A 20,327-nucleotide genomic window follows, 5' to 3' on the forward strand; every position below is an offset into this window, starting at 1 on the left:
GTGTCTTTCTTTCCCTTCCAGACCAGAGATATTCAGTCCAATATCAGATGACATGGTTGAAATTTCACAGTGTTCTCCTGTCACATATTAGATTAATTAACTCAGCTCTGATTAATTAAAATTAGAAATTTCTTTTATTCAACCATTTAAAATGCCAAATTCAACTGATTTCCTGCAGAGATACAAAGGAACTGCAATTCCCACTGCAATCTTTCATTATTCTTTACAGAGATACTGTGCCATATTCTATACTCCCACTAGAATTTTCATGATGTGGCTGTACTCACATTGGTAAAATTATTCTTGATTTACTTCAGCACAAAAGAGACCAGCATCATGCCTATTGGGATACAATAGTTATTTCCCATAGTTATACTTAAGATAACAACCCAACCCCATCCTACCCCCACTCCCAAAAGGAAAAACACACCAATCAAACAAAAATTAACAAACAAAAAAACTTCTTGCTCTTGGATGGTCTCCCGTTCTCTGTGGTTACTGGAGGAATGAAAATGGTATCAATGCAGGAAAATAATGAGTTAACTGTTTCATTTTTACATGTATATATGATTTTCTTTACCCAGTGCTGTTTAAGAAGTAGACAGTTCAAGAACTTCAGTGACTAATTGGAAAAAAAAACAAAACAGCTCTTTCTCCAAGAAAGGGCGATTTGTTGTCATTAAAAACTGAGAAAGGCTGACAACAGGATCTACATAAACTCCCCAACAATGTATTCCCATGTTATTTCCATGCACGTGTTTTTACTCTGGTGAAGAACAACTGATCTAGAACAGGCTGCCATCAGTTGCTATTTTTCACTTGTGATGTTTTATGAGTTGAAACTGATTGGAAAGCTGAGAAAAAATATGAAAACGAAGGAAATGATAAATGAAGATTGTCAGAGATGGGGAAGTGGATGACAATCTGCTTCACTGAGAAAGAAGATAAATACTTGAACAAGGGTGACTTTTTCCTCTTATATGAACACTTTCCTCTCTATTTGTTTTAAGCATACCTAGATCAAGACTATTTAAAACACTCCGTTTTTGGTTTTTTGTTTGTTTAGTTTTTGGTTTTTTTTTTAGAAGCCAGTTAGTGTAGTGAGCAACCACATTACTACTCATGCATGTCAGTTTTGTAATATAAATTTATTACCACACTGCGGTGGTAGGAACAACATAAGAACTTGAAATTAGCAAAAACCATAAAAATACTCAATATCACTTGTGATAATGCTTTAATGTTGTGCAGAAGTCTGGTGGAGATTCTCTGGATGCCTCAGAGTTTTGGCCTCAAAACTTGGTCAGTAAGTCTGCTCTTTCAGATCTAGTTTTCAGCCATAACATCTCTTGATTTATCTATGAAACTGAGTTACATGATGGAATCATGAAAACTGAAGTGCAACCCTATGAGATCTTTCCCTGAAGAAGACTTTCCACTTACATTAATATGAATATTTCCAGATGGCATACAAGAAGTTGTGCAGAGACTCTGCTGTTTCCTCATGGATCTAAATTAGATCTGCATATGTACTATGAGCTATGTAGCCATGAGTCTTGAGGACACACAGAATACACTATTTTTAACCTATTTTTCTTAAAACAAGAGGGCAATTTTAATTTTTTTACTAATGAAAGTTGATGTTTCTATGTGCTCACCTGACTCTGGGCTTTACAGCTTTTAATAAGACCACAAAATATCATTGAGCTTATGATTAATTCAAGGGCACTGGCAACAGTGAAAAAAATTATGAAACAAATACCCATCATAAAAACATCACTTTTTTAAAGCAAGTATTTATGAAAAGAGATCTCATGTTTTTGTTTATTTTACAATTCTCCCTAAAGTTAATTTTTCATTACACACAAGCAGGTTGTTTTGATCTGACACTGTGTGTCCCAAAGAACTTATCAATGGCTGACTCTCAGTCTGCGTCAAGTAGCAGAGACCACAATAGATGACAGAATGTCAGAGAGACCTCAGTGTCAGCAAATGGAAACAGCTGTTGAGTCTATCAAAATGTTAATGCCAGCTCTTGTTCTTTTAATCTCTTTTGCTCATGCTACAGTGACATTACTGAACTTCAGCAAATCTTCCATTTCTACCTCTAGCTTTCCTGAAACATAAGGGAAAAGGTAACTGGCAGAGTTGAATTAAATACTGATCAACCATTCACATATTCACAGCCAAGTCCCTGATCCCATCTCTGAACAGCTACATATGACACTTAGTAACACTTGATATAATGGTGAAGCAATGACAATGGACTTCAAGAGCAAGCTTGATTAGTTATAATCTTACACAGGTATGGCTTGACTGACAAGTGAAAAGCAAGTTTAGTTTACCAAGTTTATAATATTTTGAAGGACTGTTTTATTTATTAGAAGAAGCATTTTCAAGAGTATACAGAAAACTTTTTTTCAGCCAGTGTTTGTAAATGTCTATGTCCAAAGCAGGTTTTTTTTTCATTATTTCTGATAGAGACAGGTGGTTCAAAGGACCTAAATCTTATTTCTCCAGAACAGAAGGTTGTGCCCTTGGGCTTACTGTTGTCACAACAGGCAGATAACTTCCACTCATGTTTTTCTGAAGCTCATCTTGCTCGCCAGTTACAAACCCTGTGGTCATTTGTGTGGTCAATTAATGAATTTGCTGTCAAATAAGATTTAAACTAGGGAAAAAGAGGAAAATAATTTAGAAATAGTATTTTCTTGCACTTTGGGGGTCAAAATTTTGAAGATTTCATACCAGCTTTGCTGGAAAGACAGAAGAGTAAGATTATTTGCAAATATATATATGCAGATGAATTGTATCTCTCAAATGAGTATTTGAATAGATAAACATTCACATTCAAGAACTGAGGTGTAACAGATGTGGTCATTTAATTAAATTCCATATACACATTTCTGTTCAGATTCATTTTCAAATGTACAAAAGGGACATTTCTTTTGTGCAAGAGTTCATACTATATTCAAACTAATTCCTGCTCAGCACTGCTAATTAGGAAACCCCAGCAGAACAAGTAATAGTGTATAGAATTACTGGAAGTCTGAAAAACAGCAAACTCCAAACCCTACAAACAGAATGTCTTAAGAACTCCTTGTGCAAAAAAATCTGTTCCGTATGAAAGCATAGCAGCTCTTGTTCAAAGCCTCAGCAAATGCAAATATCATCACTACATATATACTCTGAGCTGATGTAATTTGCCATAGCTTTATAGAGGTCAATGACGATACATTGATTTCCACTAATAAGGGTCTGACCTAAAAAAATGCTGCTTTCATTTACCAAATAAACGTTTCTTTTTTTCCACTTTCAAATTGTATTTAGCATCTCTCCAGGGGAGAAGTAGTATTGAATTAGCATGTGAGCACACTCAGCGCCTATAGTTTGAGCCAGGCAGGATAAGTACAAGGTGGACACCAGAAATTTGCAATTGTTCCTCTTTGTACTATAGATTGAAACATTCAATGTCATAATGATGAAGAGAGAGCAACACAGAAAGTGTTCTGCAGAAAAAAGAAATAAATCACAATTGTTGTAAAGAAAACTTGTGTCAGTAACTAGGACACAATTTACAAATACACTTACAAATAAAGTGATTTTCTCCTGTTATTAGCATTTTGAAATAAAGAGTAAAGTAAATTGTTTACTTAGGATGGTAGAATCACAGAAATATAGTATATTTTGAGCTGGAAAGGGCTCATTATGATGGTGCAACTTCATTAATGAGGAATGAGCCTTGATTTCATCTATGCAAATTTCAGCAAGGCCTTTGACACAGTCCTCTCCAAGGCCTTTTTTTTTTTTCTGCCCTGCAGATAAGGACTTGGAGATAGATGGTAACCTGGACACAAGCCAGCAGTGTGCCCTCACAGCCCAGAAAGCCAATCATATCCTGAGCTTCATCAAAAGATACAGCAGGTCAAGGAAGGTGATCCTGCCCCGCTACTCGGCACTGGTGAGATCTCACCTCAAGTACTACACACAGATGTAGAGTCCTCAGTACAGGAGAGACACAGACCTGGTGGAACGCATTCACATAAGGGACACAAAAGTGATTTGAGGGATGGAATATCTTCCCTATGAAGCCAGGCTGAGATATCTGGTACCACTCAGCCTGAAGAAGAGAAGGCTCCAGGGAGACTTAATAGTGATGTTTCAATATTTAAAGATGCAGCTATAAGAAAGAAGGGGATAGATTCTTCAGCAGAGCCTCTTGGGGTAGGACAAGGCAAAATGGTTTCAAACTATAAGAAAAACAGATCAAAGGAAGAAGGTTTTTTATGTTAAAGGCAGTGAAGCACTGGAACAGGTTGCCCAGAGAGGTGATAGATTCTCCCACAAGAATCTAGCTATAGATGTCCTTGTTCATTGCAGGGGTGTCAGACTAGATGATCTGTAAAGATCCAACTCAAACAAATCTATGATTCTATTCTATGATTGCATTCAACTCCCAGCTCCACACAGGACCACCCAAAATTCAAACTCAATATCTGAAAGCACTGTCCAAACATTTCATGAACTCTAGTATGTTAGTGCCATGACCATTGCCCTGAGGGGTCTGTTCTCTGTGCCCAATCACCCTCTTGAAGAATCTTTTCCTAAAGCCCACCTGACCCTCTTCAGATGCAGCTCCATGACATCCCCTCAGGTCTTGCCTGTTACCAAATAGATAAGACCAGTGTGTGCCCCTCCATTCCTCTCTGTAGGAGTTTTGTAGACCTTTTGAATCAGTGCACAAAATTTTTTTTCAGAATTAACTTTCAGGGAAATAAATTTAATTGGAATAATTAATTCCTAATATAGTCTGCTGTTTGAGTGGCATTTCTTTTGCTTCTATCAAAATACTATATTTTTCTGTTTTTCTATAAGAAGCGCAGTATATAACTTTTCATAAGAAGAATGATGAATGACCCAGGTTCATTTTTGGGGTAGCATTCCTACAATTATCCTCTTGATTTTACATTTAGAATATTATCTTGACACTAGAGAAGAAGCTTTTCTGTAGTTTTCCCGAGGTAAACTTAGAACTCTATGCTTACAGAAAAAAACTAAGCTGATAAGACAAAAAGATAAAGAGGCTTCATACAGGAGTTCCATAAAAAGAACCCTTTTAAAGTTCTTATTTTCTCTTACTGTTGTAATTTCCTTTTGTGTTCCTTTTCCAAAACACAGCACTTGTTGAATGACATACTTAACAATGCCACCCAATTCAGAAAAGCTACTCACAGGGAAGCTCCTTAGGTTTGCAGAAATTTTAAGTAGGACACATTCTCCTCACTGAAGTGAGTAAAGCCCCAGGCACCCTATGCACAAATGCCCACTTCTCATCAAAGGTACTGAGTTTGTTTAGAAGCTAGAAATCTATCATAGCTAGTAATCATGGTTATGTCTGTATGTAATAAAATGCCTTCTTTAAATGTTTCTCTCCTTGGTCATATCCTTGCTCCTTGACTGAACTAGAACCTATAACAGTCAAATCAGAGGGTAGTTTTCATGTTAAAAAAAATGTTTCCCCCGTTGTCACATGTACACAAGTTTTTTGTCCAAGAGAGCAACCTAGGAAAGTAATTGATGCAAGAAAACTAATGTGCTTGTCAAGGTAACAACAAATAATGCATGAAAATTTTACACGATTTTCTTTGTTGATCAATAATACAAAGAATATTCTTGTTTGAATTTGACAGTGATCAAAATCCAGCTGGGGATGAGATTTAAATGAGATACTGGTTGTCAGGCCAGACAAATAAATCCAGCCATATTTTAGAGTTTCAGAGGATTTAGCTTAAAATTCAATAACTTTTTTTTTTTTTTTTTAAATAGGAATGTCATATTCCAAAGCTTTTTTTTGTTTTTCCTCCTTTTAGGTGGCCCAAATCACCACTAAGATTGTTATGTGGGCACTGCAGGGCTTGTTGCAGTGGTTGCAACCTACAGAAATTGACATTAAATATATATCACAAACAGCTTGATTTTAAGGCCAGAGGAAATTCTTATCCTTCGCTTTCCCATGAAAATCAGACATATAAAGTTATTGTAAAAAATTCATGTTTTGAGTTTTTTTTACATAATTATAGTCATTTTGTGACATACTTAGGATATAAACACAGAAGAAGTGTAATTGCGATTTTCGGCAACAGATAACAACAACACTGCTCTAAAATTAAACCTACTAAAACGTTATTACTTATGCTAGTGGTGCCTGGAACACAAGGAGATAATCCTAAAGCACTGTTGTTTCATAAAATGCATCACATAGAAACTTCAGAGTTCAAATTTTGAACATCCTGAGTGGTAGAAGAAGGGGTTTGCATATTGTTAGTTGAACAAAGAAGTACAGAGCATTTGTACAAATGTTTTTGATATCAATTATCAAGAGGATGAATCATAAGAAAATGCCTCTAACAAGTAATAGGAGATTTTCTAAGAAGTTTTGTAGTGAATCATGATCGCTTTCTTTTTCTTAAAACTATTTTACTTTTGTTAACTCTTTTCTTCTACCAGAGTAATATCATTCTTATGTTTATGGTCCTATTGTATCTGTATTGTATTTGTAAAAGAACAATAGTTGGGTTTTTTTTCCTATGAAGTTGCTAAAAATCTTTGAGGAAATATTACATCCAAAAAAATGTCTAGCATTTCCCTCAATATTGTTGCTCTGCTGATAGGATTTGAAGATTAGAATTCACTTAATTCTTACTATTTTTTCTTTTTTTGTGATCTTTTCCATAAGATTGCTCTCATTTCTCCTACCATTTTGTTATGCACTCTGAACAACCTTCATATCTTCTGAAGGCAAATAAAAACTAAGGAAACAATATTGAAGTTATTTTAGCTTCTCCCATCAGGAAGAAAGCTTACACTTGTGTGGAATGGGTAGGATCTAGAAAAACAGCGTACCATGCTTATGATTAATACATTTTAAGCAGATAAATCAGCTCAAGTCTGCTATGTACCAATAGAATATCTGCTTTGTCCACCACTCAGGCTGCAAGAAATGCATTACTGTTTTATTCATATTATTAAAAAGGAAACGAGGTTTCAAAGAGGTTCAGTGGTGTACAACATCTGCATGTCAGCACACACATACAGTCCATGGAGCAGGAGTCTGATCCAGAAGGTGCAGTTTTGCACTAATTGCATCCAGGAACCTTAGATTTTTTTATTTGAATTTTTTACATTGTCCAAAGGGAAGCCTGAGTTCTGAGAACAGATGATACAAACATGATAGAAAAATGCAGATCTGACTTCTCTGATGCTTGCATACAATACAAAAGCAAATGAGGAAACACAGAAATGAAAAATATTCACTACTGAATTTTTCTTGTTTTAATAAACTGGAATCTCTTTTCTTATGAAAATTGCAGAAGCTTTACCACAGTAAATAATGTATAAGTCAAAATTTATTTCTTATTCATGGATGTACTGGGAGTTCCTGCATGATCAAGTTTAGCTTTATAAAGCAAGCAGTTAAACTGACTTCTGAAATCAGTTAGCAGACAGCTACTTCTTCCTCTTGTCCTGGGATCACCTTAAGAAAAATTCATAGAAAGGAATATATTACCTGATGATTTTAAAGACAGAAGATAACATTTTCATTTTCCAGTACAATCTGAAAACATAATAAGATGAACTCTTCAAAAAATTTCAGTGTAGCTTGGACTATCAATAACACAAAAACTTAAAATCTGTGATAATGGTCAATAATTTGAAGTACCCCTTGTAAACAGAGCATCTCCCTGAATTGAACTGCTTTGTCATTCTTTAACCTTAGAGATCAAAGGACTTTTTTAATAAACAATGTGAGTGATGACAATGACACATATTTAAGGTCTCTAATGTCTTATGTAATAATTGGCAAGTGCTATTGAAAGTTTATTAAACAATAAACACAGCATGAAATGCCAGTCTGTGAATATCTAGAAGTGTAGTTTAGGGGTGTTTACATCTCCAACCTTTTCCTAGAGGAAAAAAAAAAACCTCAGGGTAACAATTTATATTTTTTCTATTTAGCTATAAGTTTGTACCAAAATTGCTCTCTAAAAATTAACTACTAACTAGTAACTGTGTATGCTCCCAGAATGCTACAGTCAGTGATATCCATTTTCAGAATTTGTGTAATAGTCTTTTTATGCAAAACAAAGACTAAATAAGGAGAACAGTACAGAAAGCAAGACTAGATCCTCAGTACTTCTCTCTCATGAAAGAAATGCTTAGCATCAGAGTTTTAACTATGTGAGTATAGTCTTTGGCCAAAATCTATACAAAGATGTTCCTGCACTTGGCACAGATATGTGCAAAGCATAGTAATATAGGCAATAAATTACAATGAGTCTACGAGGAAAAGAATACAGAGGCAGAACGGGAAATGAATTCAATTAAGTGTAACCAAACTAAAAAGCACCCAGAAAAGCACACTGGGGTGGGAAAAACAAATCATAAAATGCAAGCGGTATCTGCATATGCTGGAAAGTTGTTAGCTCCAGCATAATTCTGAACTGAAATTGACTTTATTGCATTAGCTGTTATGAGTCTTTCCTTGGTCTTCCTGTCTAAAGATGCACTAGAATCCAGTATCTATGAAAATCATCTTTCCATCATGTCCAGCTAGATTCCAGATATCAGTCCAAACTACTTTGGAAATGGCTGACATTGATGCGTAACTCCTTTTGGTACTGAAACTGCTCATGCAGAGTTCAGAGGGAAGGTCCCCTCTACACATCATGTAATCGACACTACATGGAGTAAGTAGCTTTCACTGATTACACAGCAGTCTTGAATAAGAAACCCCAGCCACCCAGGCATCTTCAAAGTGATTGTATGGGAACTGCTGAGTCACGGCCTGAACCTCTGATTAATCACCTGAGGTGAGCCTTGAGTCAGCCAGAGGAGCACAGGTGAAGGCAATTCACCTGTGCTGCCGGAAGGGGTGGAGCCAGGCTCCACCCCTCCTGGACCTATTTAAGAGCTGGCTACCACAGGGGAAGGATCTCTTCTGGAGATCCTCCTCTTTTGGTATCTTCTAGTGAGCTCAACCCAAGGGTAAGCTCTTCTACTTATTCTCTTTTGCGATCCTTGTTTGCTTTTGCCTTACTCTTTTGATTATATTGCAATTATAACATCTTGGTTATACAGTGATCATAGACTTGTCTGAAGTCTAAGAACATCACCAGAGGAGGGGGTGATAAATGTTCAATAGGCCCTACTATATAATAAGCTACTAGAAAATGTGAAGCAATTTGCCTTGTACAGTGTTGGTTCATGTTGTATTTTGGGAAAGCATTAGAGACGGAAGGCTGCTAGATGAAGCTCTACAAGAAAATTTGAAGAAATTTATGGAGGAGAAGGTGAATTGAGCCAATCTGCACAAGTGAAGGTCATCCAGCTGGCTTTAGGTAGTGCTGAATGGGAAATAATTGTAGTCAACAATGAGGGATCCACCAATTGTAACAGACAAAGCTTTCACATATTGTAGAAGGGGATAAAGTCCCTGTAATGCACATAAGAAAATATGCTGGCTCTTTCATACAGTTTGGCTCTTTCCTGCCTTGGGTAATGACAAATGGACTTTCTCAAGCATAGTGATTGTGGATCTACAGCTGGCTTCACCATACAGTGGTTCAATAAACTCCATCCCTCTCACCCTGCAGGACTATTATAACAGATGGATCCCAGCTACAAATTATACAAGCTTAACAGATGTTTCAGAGGAATGGATCATAGAATAAGGGAATGATATATCAAGGGGAGATCGTGCCTGAATAATCAGGTGGCCTTCTATGATGGAATAATGGCATCAGTGGATAATGAAAGATCACCTGATGCCATCTACCTGGATTCATGCAAGGCCTTTGACATGGTCCCACACCACATTCTTGTTTCTGTATTGGAGAGCTATGGATTTGAAGGCTGAAATAAAGAATTTGTTGAATGATTGCAATCAGAGGTTTATGATCCACGTATAGTGTGGTGACAAGTGCTGTTGCTCAGGGGTCAGTCTTGGGATCGGTGACCTTCAACATCTTTATCAATAATGAAAATGGTGGGAAAGAGTGTACTCTCAACAAATTTGAGAATGACACTAAGCTAAGTGGTACAAACAAAAAAAATAGAAGGAAGGAATGCTATATAGAGGGACTTAGACTGGCTTGATAAAGGTCACATTGGAACCGAGATACAACAAGATTCAACGCCTCTTTTTTCATTCCCTTACTTTGATCCTTTTCAGACATCCCTTTCACTTTCGTCCCAGTGCTCTGTCTACTCGAGTACTGAGTGACATGACATCGAACTTTGAAAGCTATGCTCTGAAGATTTGCTGATTACCAAGCACTCTAACCTCATTAAATGCAATTACTCCTTCTGCATAGTTAACTAATTTTTTAGTACAAGAGAAAATTAATTTCAGTAGTAGTAAACTAGCATAATTTGGAATAAAAACTTCTTGAGTACTTCTGTTTAATAGAATTTATTCACCTGTAGCAGTTTAACTCACTACAATCTTCTCTCAAGTAGAAACCTGATAAATGCTGTTTAAAGGTATCTAAGTTTCAGTAGTAATTTCTATTGGACCTGACAAAAACAAACCAACCCTGTATTCTGTCTGATATCTAGAGGCTTTAATACCAGGTGAAATCCTAAAGGAAATCATTAATCGGTGTATAATCAAAAAATATTTGGCTGTTATAATCACAAAATAAACAAGACAGTTAGGCAAAGTAGACTATGATAATAAAAGAGAATAAAAAGAAGGCTTACCCTTATGCTGGACTCACCCACAAAATGGCAGTAGAGGTGATCTCCAGAAGAGATCCTTCCCTACTGGTAGCCAGCTCTTAAATAGGTCCAGGAGGGGTGCAGCTAGGCTCCACCCCTTCCGGCAGCACAGGTGAATTGCCTTCACCTGTGCTCCTCTGGCTGACTCATGGCTCGCCTCAGGTGATTAATCAGAGGTTCAGGCCGTGACTCAGCAGTTCCCATACAATCAGCAACATAGAAATACATCAAGTGAATAGAGGGGGGACATTTTTACACCAATGCTGATGTTTTTGGGTGTTGTGAAAAACTGCTGGTAGTATTCTAGAATCCAATGATTGCATTCAGATGTTGACAATGAGAGCTTAGATCTTATTCATCTGGACACCTGCCTTTGGATGCCTAAATTTATCTTGAAAGGTGATCTGAATCTTTAAACAAAGAACCATTATGAATGTCTAAATATGAAGTAGAGCTTTCAGTCTCAAAAATATTTAAACTACACATTCACTCAGAGCCATCAACTTTGTGTTAAAAATGAAAGTGGGGAAAAAAATCTTGAAACTTTGGACTTCTTAGTCTCTTCTCTCCCTATATTACTCTCTATTTCTGAAATGTAAAACAATGTAAAAACTATCCAATGCATGAAAACCCACCAATTGGAGGAAGGAAGGATGAAATGATTTGTAAAGGTATGATGGATAAGGCTAAAAAGATGGGGCTTTCTTCTTTAGAGCTCACGTACTGAAAAGAAAAGCATACCTGGAAAACAGTGATACAATGAGCTGCTAGCACATCTCCAGTTATCACATCAAGAAGACTAGCTGAGACCAATCTTGACAAAATGCAAAATTACACCTTAAACTGCTGCTGAGTAGAATACTTGTTTCAGACCTATCTGGTCATTTTTTTTCCTTGCAGAAATCATACACTTCTATCCTAATGCTGCATAACTGACTTTTTGTGCAGCTTTTTCAGGGAAACTGCTGACACAGCTGTTCTGCTAGCAGATCAGCTCAAACTGCCAAAATGCAAATGCAGATGTATGTATTCCAAAACATTCCAACTCACCAAGAAATCTCTTTCTTGACAGATAATGCTGAGCATATGAGAAGCTCTGTGACAGTGATTGCAATCCCTGATGATAACAGCAGGATTTTTATTTGCCCTCCAAAAGCACGGTGCCAGCAGGAGCCTTTTTAAGCTTCTGAAACATGCAAGGTCACTAACTCTCATCACATTTTTGTTTATAAACTTCCCAGGGAAAAAACAAACAAACAAACAAACAAAAAAAACGATTTCTTTTCTGCAACAGTCTCCAAGTGTTTAAAGTCAGTGATGAAACACCTCTGGACAAAGGAACAAATTTTGCATTTTTAATTTTAGGCCATTAACTACGTACACGACTTCTACTTTCTCAACCAGTATTTATTAACTTGCAGTCTTGCATTAATCCATGTAGCATCCAACACAGGAGGCTACACAATTGTATTTAGCACTCAACAGATACGTGCTGTCCATTATTACCATACTCAGAAAGCTTTTCTCCTTGGGGGCCTTCTAATGTGGTATTTAGCTTGAATCCTGACATGGCTAAACTCCATTAAAACTGTGCACGTGGACTCAAGGGCAACTGTAAATAATGCAAAAATAGATCAATACTAATCTTGAATTGTTTATGTACAATTCTCACAGAGCTGTTATTTATGACTCCATCCACATCCTGTGTTTTAGTTCTGCTTTGCTGTGTTTTCCAAATGGTAGCAGTGACAGTGGAAGCATGCACAGAGTCGCTCTAACAGATTATGTAAGAAATATAAGGAAAAATTACACTCTCTCATTATAAGTACGTAGAAGGATATGCTCTCTAGAAAATATCTTCTCCTGAGAAGAACAAATTTAAGGGTGGAAAATGAATAACATTTCTTCAGCACAGATCATTCTTGTGGAGCCTAACTTGCTGATTCTATTAGGTGATTTTGTTTACTAACCATCCTTCCAAGCATAACTACACTGGGAAAATAACTGTGCCTTATTCTAAATGTTAAAAGAAAACTTGTGAATAAATAATTTGTGCTTGTCTAGATTAGAAAAAAGTCAAGCATACAATTGTTTATTGAATATTTGAATCTACTTTGAGAATTCAAAACTATAGCCTCATTAAATAACAAATAATTATTAAAGTACATATTTTTCTCTTATGGCTGAGTTCTCGTGAGCAAATCCTTTTAACATAAAAATCTCCTAAAGATTATTCAGATATCACTTTGAATCATAGAACTGCTTGGACAACAAAAGGCCTTCCTTCTTTCCTCCTGACTCTGCCTATTTTATCTGTTGTGATTTTTCTAGCTTTGTTTTTCTCTTCACCAATTTCTTTTACATACACTAAACAAAAAAAAATGTATTTCAGATAAGAAAATAAGAAAGATTTTGAGGAAAACCGCTGCTTGCAGGGTTCTATCACTGTATTTTCTCATTAAAAAGTAGCAGATGGGTTGCTGATGAAAATTCTAATAGGTAATGTTAAAGCATTAATACCATCAGCTCAGGGTTTTGTATAACACAGTGAACCGTATGCTGCAGAGCTGGGGATCTCTTTCCAGCTGTCAGCTGACAGTATCCCTGGGTTCCTGCTAATTGGCGACACACCAAGGCAAACAAGTCAGCTAATTCCAGAACAGTGAACTGATTAACTTCTGGTATATATACATATTTATAAAGATAATTTTTCTTTTTGTCTCAGTAACTAAAACGTTCACTTCTTATTTGCAAAAGTTGTGGACTACAGAAGTATTAATAACATAAAAGAAACAGGACTGATATTTTCAAATCAATGTTTCAAGACTCTATTAATGCTAAAAAGAGCAGTTCTACATGCATGTAGGAAACTGAGAATGATAATATAGTTCCTGTTAACCCACATAAGCATTTCAATTACCATTCCTCTATATTTGACAAAGAAAATGCAAAAATTTCACGAGATTATTTTCCCTACTTTGTACTGAAAATACATCATTAGAGAGTTAAAACAATGAAAATCAAATTAGTTTAATTTAATATACTTATCATAAAGTCCTAAACTGATAAAATCTACTATTTTTAGATCAGTAACACAGTAAGTTATGAATTTTGATTTTATCAGGTGTAAATATGAACGATTGTGTCAGTAGATACCCTTCACTGGCACATATACTGAGCAGTCCCTTGGTTTTAAAACTAATGTCTGGACAGCTCAGAAAACTTTTTAGAATGTTCAGGAGTGTGGTTCTACTTTATTAATAGAATTCCATAAGTTGGTTAAAAAATAAAAGGAAAATTAAATACAATATCTGGTAAAGTAAATAAATGTTAAGGAATTATTGATCACTGAACTGCAGGATTACTACATTAGAATATGTATATGGTGAAGACAGATGGTGGCTAGAGAAGTTTTTTATTTCATTTTTATCCCTTAACAAAAAATGCAACTTTCAATGGACCGATGTAAAATTCATTCTTTTTAATGACCATGCTGAAAGCAAGTATGGTATATTTTAATACAATAATGTTGAATGAAAGAGAAATAAAAAGTTGAGAGAGCAGAGGCAGGATCCCCATATATGGCTAGTATAAACTGAGTGTCTTAAACTGTAAACCAGAAATAGCCACTTTTAATTGTTCTTCTAGGATCATCACTTCCACGTTCCTAGTTTTGGATTGCCACAGTGTCAAGTGAAAGTGGGAATACACTCCCTTTCACAGAAAGTCCATTAGTTGGACAGTGTTGTCCTGGTGGGAGCAGCTGTGATTTTAAACACCCTGGAGACAGGAATGGCCTTGAGATTTGGCCTCTCACTTCCTAGCCCAAATCAATAGAACTTATCCATGGTTACAACTACAGTCACAGTGCTGCTCTGTGGTTAGCTACCATTAACTTATTGTTTCTGAGAGAGAAAAAAAAAGCTAAAATATATTCTCAGATCCTTTCTCCTCTGCTCAAAGTTGGACAATAGTGCTTTAGTCTACGGTCTGCCCTGTGATCTACAGCCAGTCAGGATGTGCATACATTTATTAGTGTAATTTATCAATAGAAAACTCAGCAGCTTGGCCGCAACTGATTCTCAATCTTCTCAACTAATTGATCTATTATGCTTTAACGTTCTAAGACAATAAGTCTTTATTTTAGGTATTCTTTTCCACCATCTCTTTTATAAGTTAGAGCAACTTCACATTAGCAGTTAAATTTAAATCAACTTCTTGTCAACCACATTTCCTTCCAACAAATTCTCTTATTGATAACATGATAAGTCCAGCAACTATTTTTCAAGTGTTTGGCTCCCCCCCCCTCAAATTGTATCTTAGTTTTATATGGACACTACTCTCCCTAAAGATTATTACATTCCTTCTGAATACAGTGCACACTCAATAAATTGAGCCATTCAATAGCAGAGAGTGGTGCTACAGCTGCAGTCAGGAGAAGGAATCTTAAAAAAAAAATTCAAATATTTGAAGACAATGTGCAATATTTTCTAGTTCCTGAATAAGCAAATCAACAGAGTAAAGATTTATGCTTATATAAAGTATTTCAGCTTGAGTGTGACAACATTAATTATCCACTGTAACATGCTAATTTATAATTATGAAATCAGTAATTTAATTGGCATCTAGTGCAGTGAAAACATCCCTGACAGTGTTATTATCTAAGTGCCGTTGCTTGATGCTTTCAAACTTAGTTAAGCTGTCAGAAAACATTACTCTGTTGAATCTTTATGCTTGCAAAATTGATAAGAGTTTGACAAAAGATATTTCAAAAAGTCTCACTACATGGCTGCTGCAGACACAATCTACGCATCTCAAATCAGCCTAGCTGATTTGACTGCTGGTCAACAAGCACATCTTACTACTGATAGAAATAATGAATATCCATACTCCTAAAGAGTAGAAGCTGATTATCTATATGAATTACTGACTAGGACAGACTTACTTTCAGAGTTTTATTCATGGATGTGACAGTGTGTATTGGCATTCATGTGTTTGTAGAAGCATGATGTGGTAGTATGAACTCCAGATTTACATTACATCAACCAAAAGATGAGAGCAGCAACTTGAAGTAGAGATGAGCAGCACAAGAACTGTGATCAGATCAGCCAGTTCACTGTACTGGAGATACTCCACATTAAAAAAAAAGCCTGGGGACTAGTTTTATTCCTGCTATGTCAGGTGAGGTCCCGGATGACTGGAGGAAGGGTCACGTCACTCCCATATACAAGAAGGGGAGCAGGGAGGACCCGGGGAACTACAGGCCGGTGAGTCTCACCTCTGTGCCTGGGAAGATCATGGAACAGATCCTCCTGGACAACATGCTCGGTCACATAAAGAATGAGCATGTGATCCTAGACAGCCAGCACGGCTTCACCAAAGGAAGGTCATGCCTAACTAATCTTGTGGCCTTCTATGATGGAGTGACGGCATTGGTGGACGAAGGGAAGGCGACCGATGTCATTTACCTGGACCTGAGCAAGGCCTTTGACATGGTCCCGCACCACATCCTCATCTCCAAATTGGAGGGAAGTGGATTTGATGGGTGGACGACCCGATGGATAAGCAATTGGTTGAAAGGCCGCAGACAGAGGGTGGTGGTCAATGGCTCCATGTCCAGGTGGAGGCCGGTAACAAGTGGTGTCCCCCAAGGGTCTGTCTTGGGACCAGTGCTCTTTAACATCTTTATTAATGACATCGATGAGGGAATTGAGTGCACCCTCAGCAAGTTTGCTGACAACACCAAGCTAAGTGGTGCGGTTGATACGGTGGAAAGAAGGGATGCCATTCAGAGGAACCTCGACAGGCTGGAGGGCTGGGCTCGGGTGAACCTAATGAGGTTCAACACGGCAAAGTGCAAGGTTTTGCATTTGGGCCAGAGGAACCCCAGTCACCTGTACAGGCTGAGAGGAGTGGTCCTTGAGAGCAGCTCGGCAGAGAAGGACCTGGGGGTCCTGATGGACGAGAGACTGAACATGAGCCAGCAGTGCGCTCTGGCAGCTCGAAAGGCAAATGGGATCCTGGGCTCCATCAGGAGAGGGGTGGTCAGCAGGGACAGGGAGGTGATTGTCCCTCTCTACTCGGCTCTTGTGAGGCCCCATCTGGAGTACTGTGTCCAGGTGTGGAGCCCTCAGTACAAGAAAGACATAGAGATTTTGGAAAGGGTCCAGAGGAGGGCGACTAAGATGATCAGGGGGCTGGAGCACCTCCCCTATGAGGACAGGCTGAGGGAGTTGGGCTTGTTCAGCCTGGAGAAGAGAAGGCTGCGGGGTGACCTCATTGCAGCCTATCAATACCTGAAGGGAACCTACACCCAGGAGGGGAGTAAACTCTTCAAAAGGGCTGACAACAGCAGGACTAGGGGAAATGGATCCAAGTTGAAGGAGGGAAGATTTAGGTTGGATGTTAGGGGGAAGTTCTTTACTAGGAGAGTGGTTAGGCCCTGGAACGGGCTGCCCAGGGAGGTTGTGGATGCCCCGTCCTTGGACGTGTTTAAGGCCAGGTTGGACGGGGTCCTGGGCAACCTGATCTGAATGTGTATGTTTGGTGGCCCTGCTAGGCAGGGGGGTTGGAACTACATGATCCTTGAGGTCCCTTCCAACCCGGGTGATTCTGTGTGATTCTGTGTGTATTCCTTTCACTCTTGAACTAGAGATTGTAGCTGGAGCAGCAGGCAGTTCTTCAAACTTGTAGACTTGGGTGAAGGGCCTGATCTTCAGAGAGAGAATCACATAAAGGGAATATATCAGAATAACCTTAACGGGACAGTGATCTGCATGAGTGATGCTCTGTCAAAGGATGAATCCAACTTAAAAACTAGGTACAGCAGGTGGTGGAAGACATGGAAGAGAATAAAAACCCATGCTGTAGTCAATAAATCATCCTACAATGGTTTCTTAGCTCTGTTATACATGACATACCATGCCTGCGTAACTATATCAGTGATGGAAGGCTTTCTTCCACTAAAATTGTTTTTACCTCTCCTGCTGTTAATGGGACTGAAATACCACCACTATAAGCAGTTCATTAAGCCCCATGGGAATAAGCCTGGATAAGCAAGATAAAACTGATGACATAACAACATGAGCTGCTGAAATATTTAAGCATAATTTTCAGTTATTGCACAGAGACTTTTTTGGCTTCCTGGCAGACTTGAAGTGCTACAACTGCTGCATGTGTACAAAATATGTAATTTTAATAATCAATAAAAACATCCAACTAAAGCTGATAAGCTGAATACCGACCAAAAATATATTATCAGTAGCTTGGCCTATGTGTACTCAAGAAGACAGAATACAAAACTCCCACTAATATTACATTACATTTTTGAACACTGATGGAAATCAAACAGTGGATGTGAGCGCAGTGATGCAGTGGGTGACAGTGAATCACCTCCACTGGTACAGATTGTTCTGAGTTCAGTATGCAGGCAAAAATGCAGAGTTAATGCTGGTACCTATGTTGAAAGACAATGGTTTACAGCTGAGAATCTGCTCTATCAAATAGCGTTATTGTACTCTTCATATCTGTTGTAGTTTTCATGGAAATAAACAGAAAGTATTACATTTGGGATGACATGTACAATATCACCCCACATTATAAGTATCATTCTGTCAGATAGTTACATGTGGAGTAGTATTCAGATTCCAGAAAATAAAGCTCAGCAACGAACTTCAGGTGGGTAATGGAAATTTCTCTACAGATAGAGGAGAAAGGCAGCAACATGTGGGTTGCCCTTCCTGACTTAGTACTGCACAGCACCTTTGCAATTTCTAAAACTGAGAGCAGTTCTTGGCAGTTCTGCAGCTAGCCTTTTACTCAGATCTCTACTCTCTCTTTTAAGTCCCATGACAGCATTTTTTTCCAATGACTTCTTTTTATTCCATTATTATTCTTTTCTTTCTTGTATTTGCAAGCCCCAGTATTGTCAGTGGTGACTTCTTTTAGGAAATGACTGTCTTTCATTGTATCCCTACCCTTTCGTTACATACTGGACAAAGTAATATGCATGCACACAGCTTAAGCAGCAAGTAGCACCTATCCTTCAAAGGGTGCTTCCATCAGCCCTAGCAGCATCCTGCCATTCAACAAGGTCTTTCTCCTGGGTCATAACAGTCTCAGGGTAGGCCTGGGGAAAAGTGGCTGGAAATTTGACTGGCAGAAAAAAACCCTGAGTTTGCTGTTTGACAGCTGGCTGAACACAGCCAGCAGGGCACCCAGCAGGCCAAGGAGGGCAATGGCATTCTGGCCTGCACTGGAAATAGTGTGGCCAGCAGGAGTAGGCAAGGGACTGGTGAAACTGTGCCCCAAGTACTATGTTCAGTTTTAGGCCCCTCACTACAAGAAGGACATCAAGAATTCACATGGAGGAAGAAAGCTGGTGAATGGGCTAGAAAACAGGATTTGTGAGGAGAGGCTGAGGGAATTGAGATTGTTTAGTCTGAAGAGGCTGAGAGGATGTTTTATCCGTCTCCAGAACTACCCAAAGGGAAGTTGCAGCAAGGAAGGTGTTCTCTTTTCCCACATGACAAGTCTCAAGAGCAATTTAGATGGGATATTTTCACAAGCATTTTTTCACAGAAAGAGTGGTTAGACATTGGAAGAAGCTGCCCAGGGAATCGGTCAAATCCTTAAAACTGGACCTAGCACTAAGGAATATGGTTTAGTGACTGGACTTGCTAGGACAAAATGATGGTTGGACTTTGTGATCTTGAAAGTTTTACAATCTAGATGATTCTGATTCCATACTGAAAAACAACTGGTAGCTTGAGCAGGATTTTAACATAGTTTGTTATCAGAGATGCTTGTACATGTAGTGGGAACCACCTGCTTCTGATGTGAGTAGAGCCTGTGGCCATCAAATACTCAGATGTTGACCTTATCACTTCTCTAACCTGATACTCACTGGGGATAATATTCCCTTTCCCTTTTCTGTCTCTCCCTTCTGTTTTTATTTTTCCCCAAAAAAGCTATTTTAACTGTCAGTATATGATGCCAGCTATACACTTACAGAGTAGCAATAGGGCTATAACCTGTGCTAGTAGAATAGCTTAATCTCTTATGTTCACTTTTTCCAGCACTTCCCACATCTTCTGCTTCATTTGAAAGTAAGCCACAATTTGACAAGAACTTTTAGGTTTATAGAAACATTGATATGTTTAACATGATGGAAAGGGCACCAATGACAGCAGAGCAGCAAGATCCCAGGCAGCAGCAAATAAGAATTTCCTCAAAAGTAACAACAGTAAGCATAGAAGAGAAAGAAACTGCTTACCTCCTGAAGATATTAGTAATAGTATTTGTAGGAATAGTATTAGGAATAGGATTTGTAAGTAATAATCACAGAAGAATTGGAACTCTGAAAAGTATGTAGATTGCCCCCAAAATAATGTCCCCTGTGTATTTCTATGGATGTTACAACAGATATGAAGAGCACAATAACACTATTTGATAAAGCAAATTCTCAGCTACAAAACACTGTTTTTCAGTTTAGGCACCACCATTAGCTCTGCATTTTCACCAGCAATGAACAAAAGCCTTCAGAACAG

This window comes from Lagopus leucura, unplaced genomic scaffold, assembly GCF_019238085.1.
Source record: "Lagopus leucura isolate 7727_CA_CO unplaced genomic scaffold, USGS_WTPT01 Super-Scaffold_73, whole genome shotgun sequence".
NCBI lineage: Eukaryota > Metazoa > Chordata > Aves > Galliformes > Phasianidae > Lagopus > Lagopus leucura.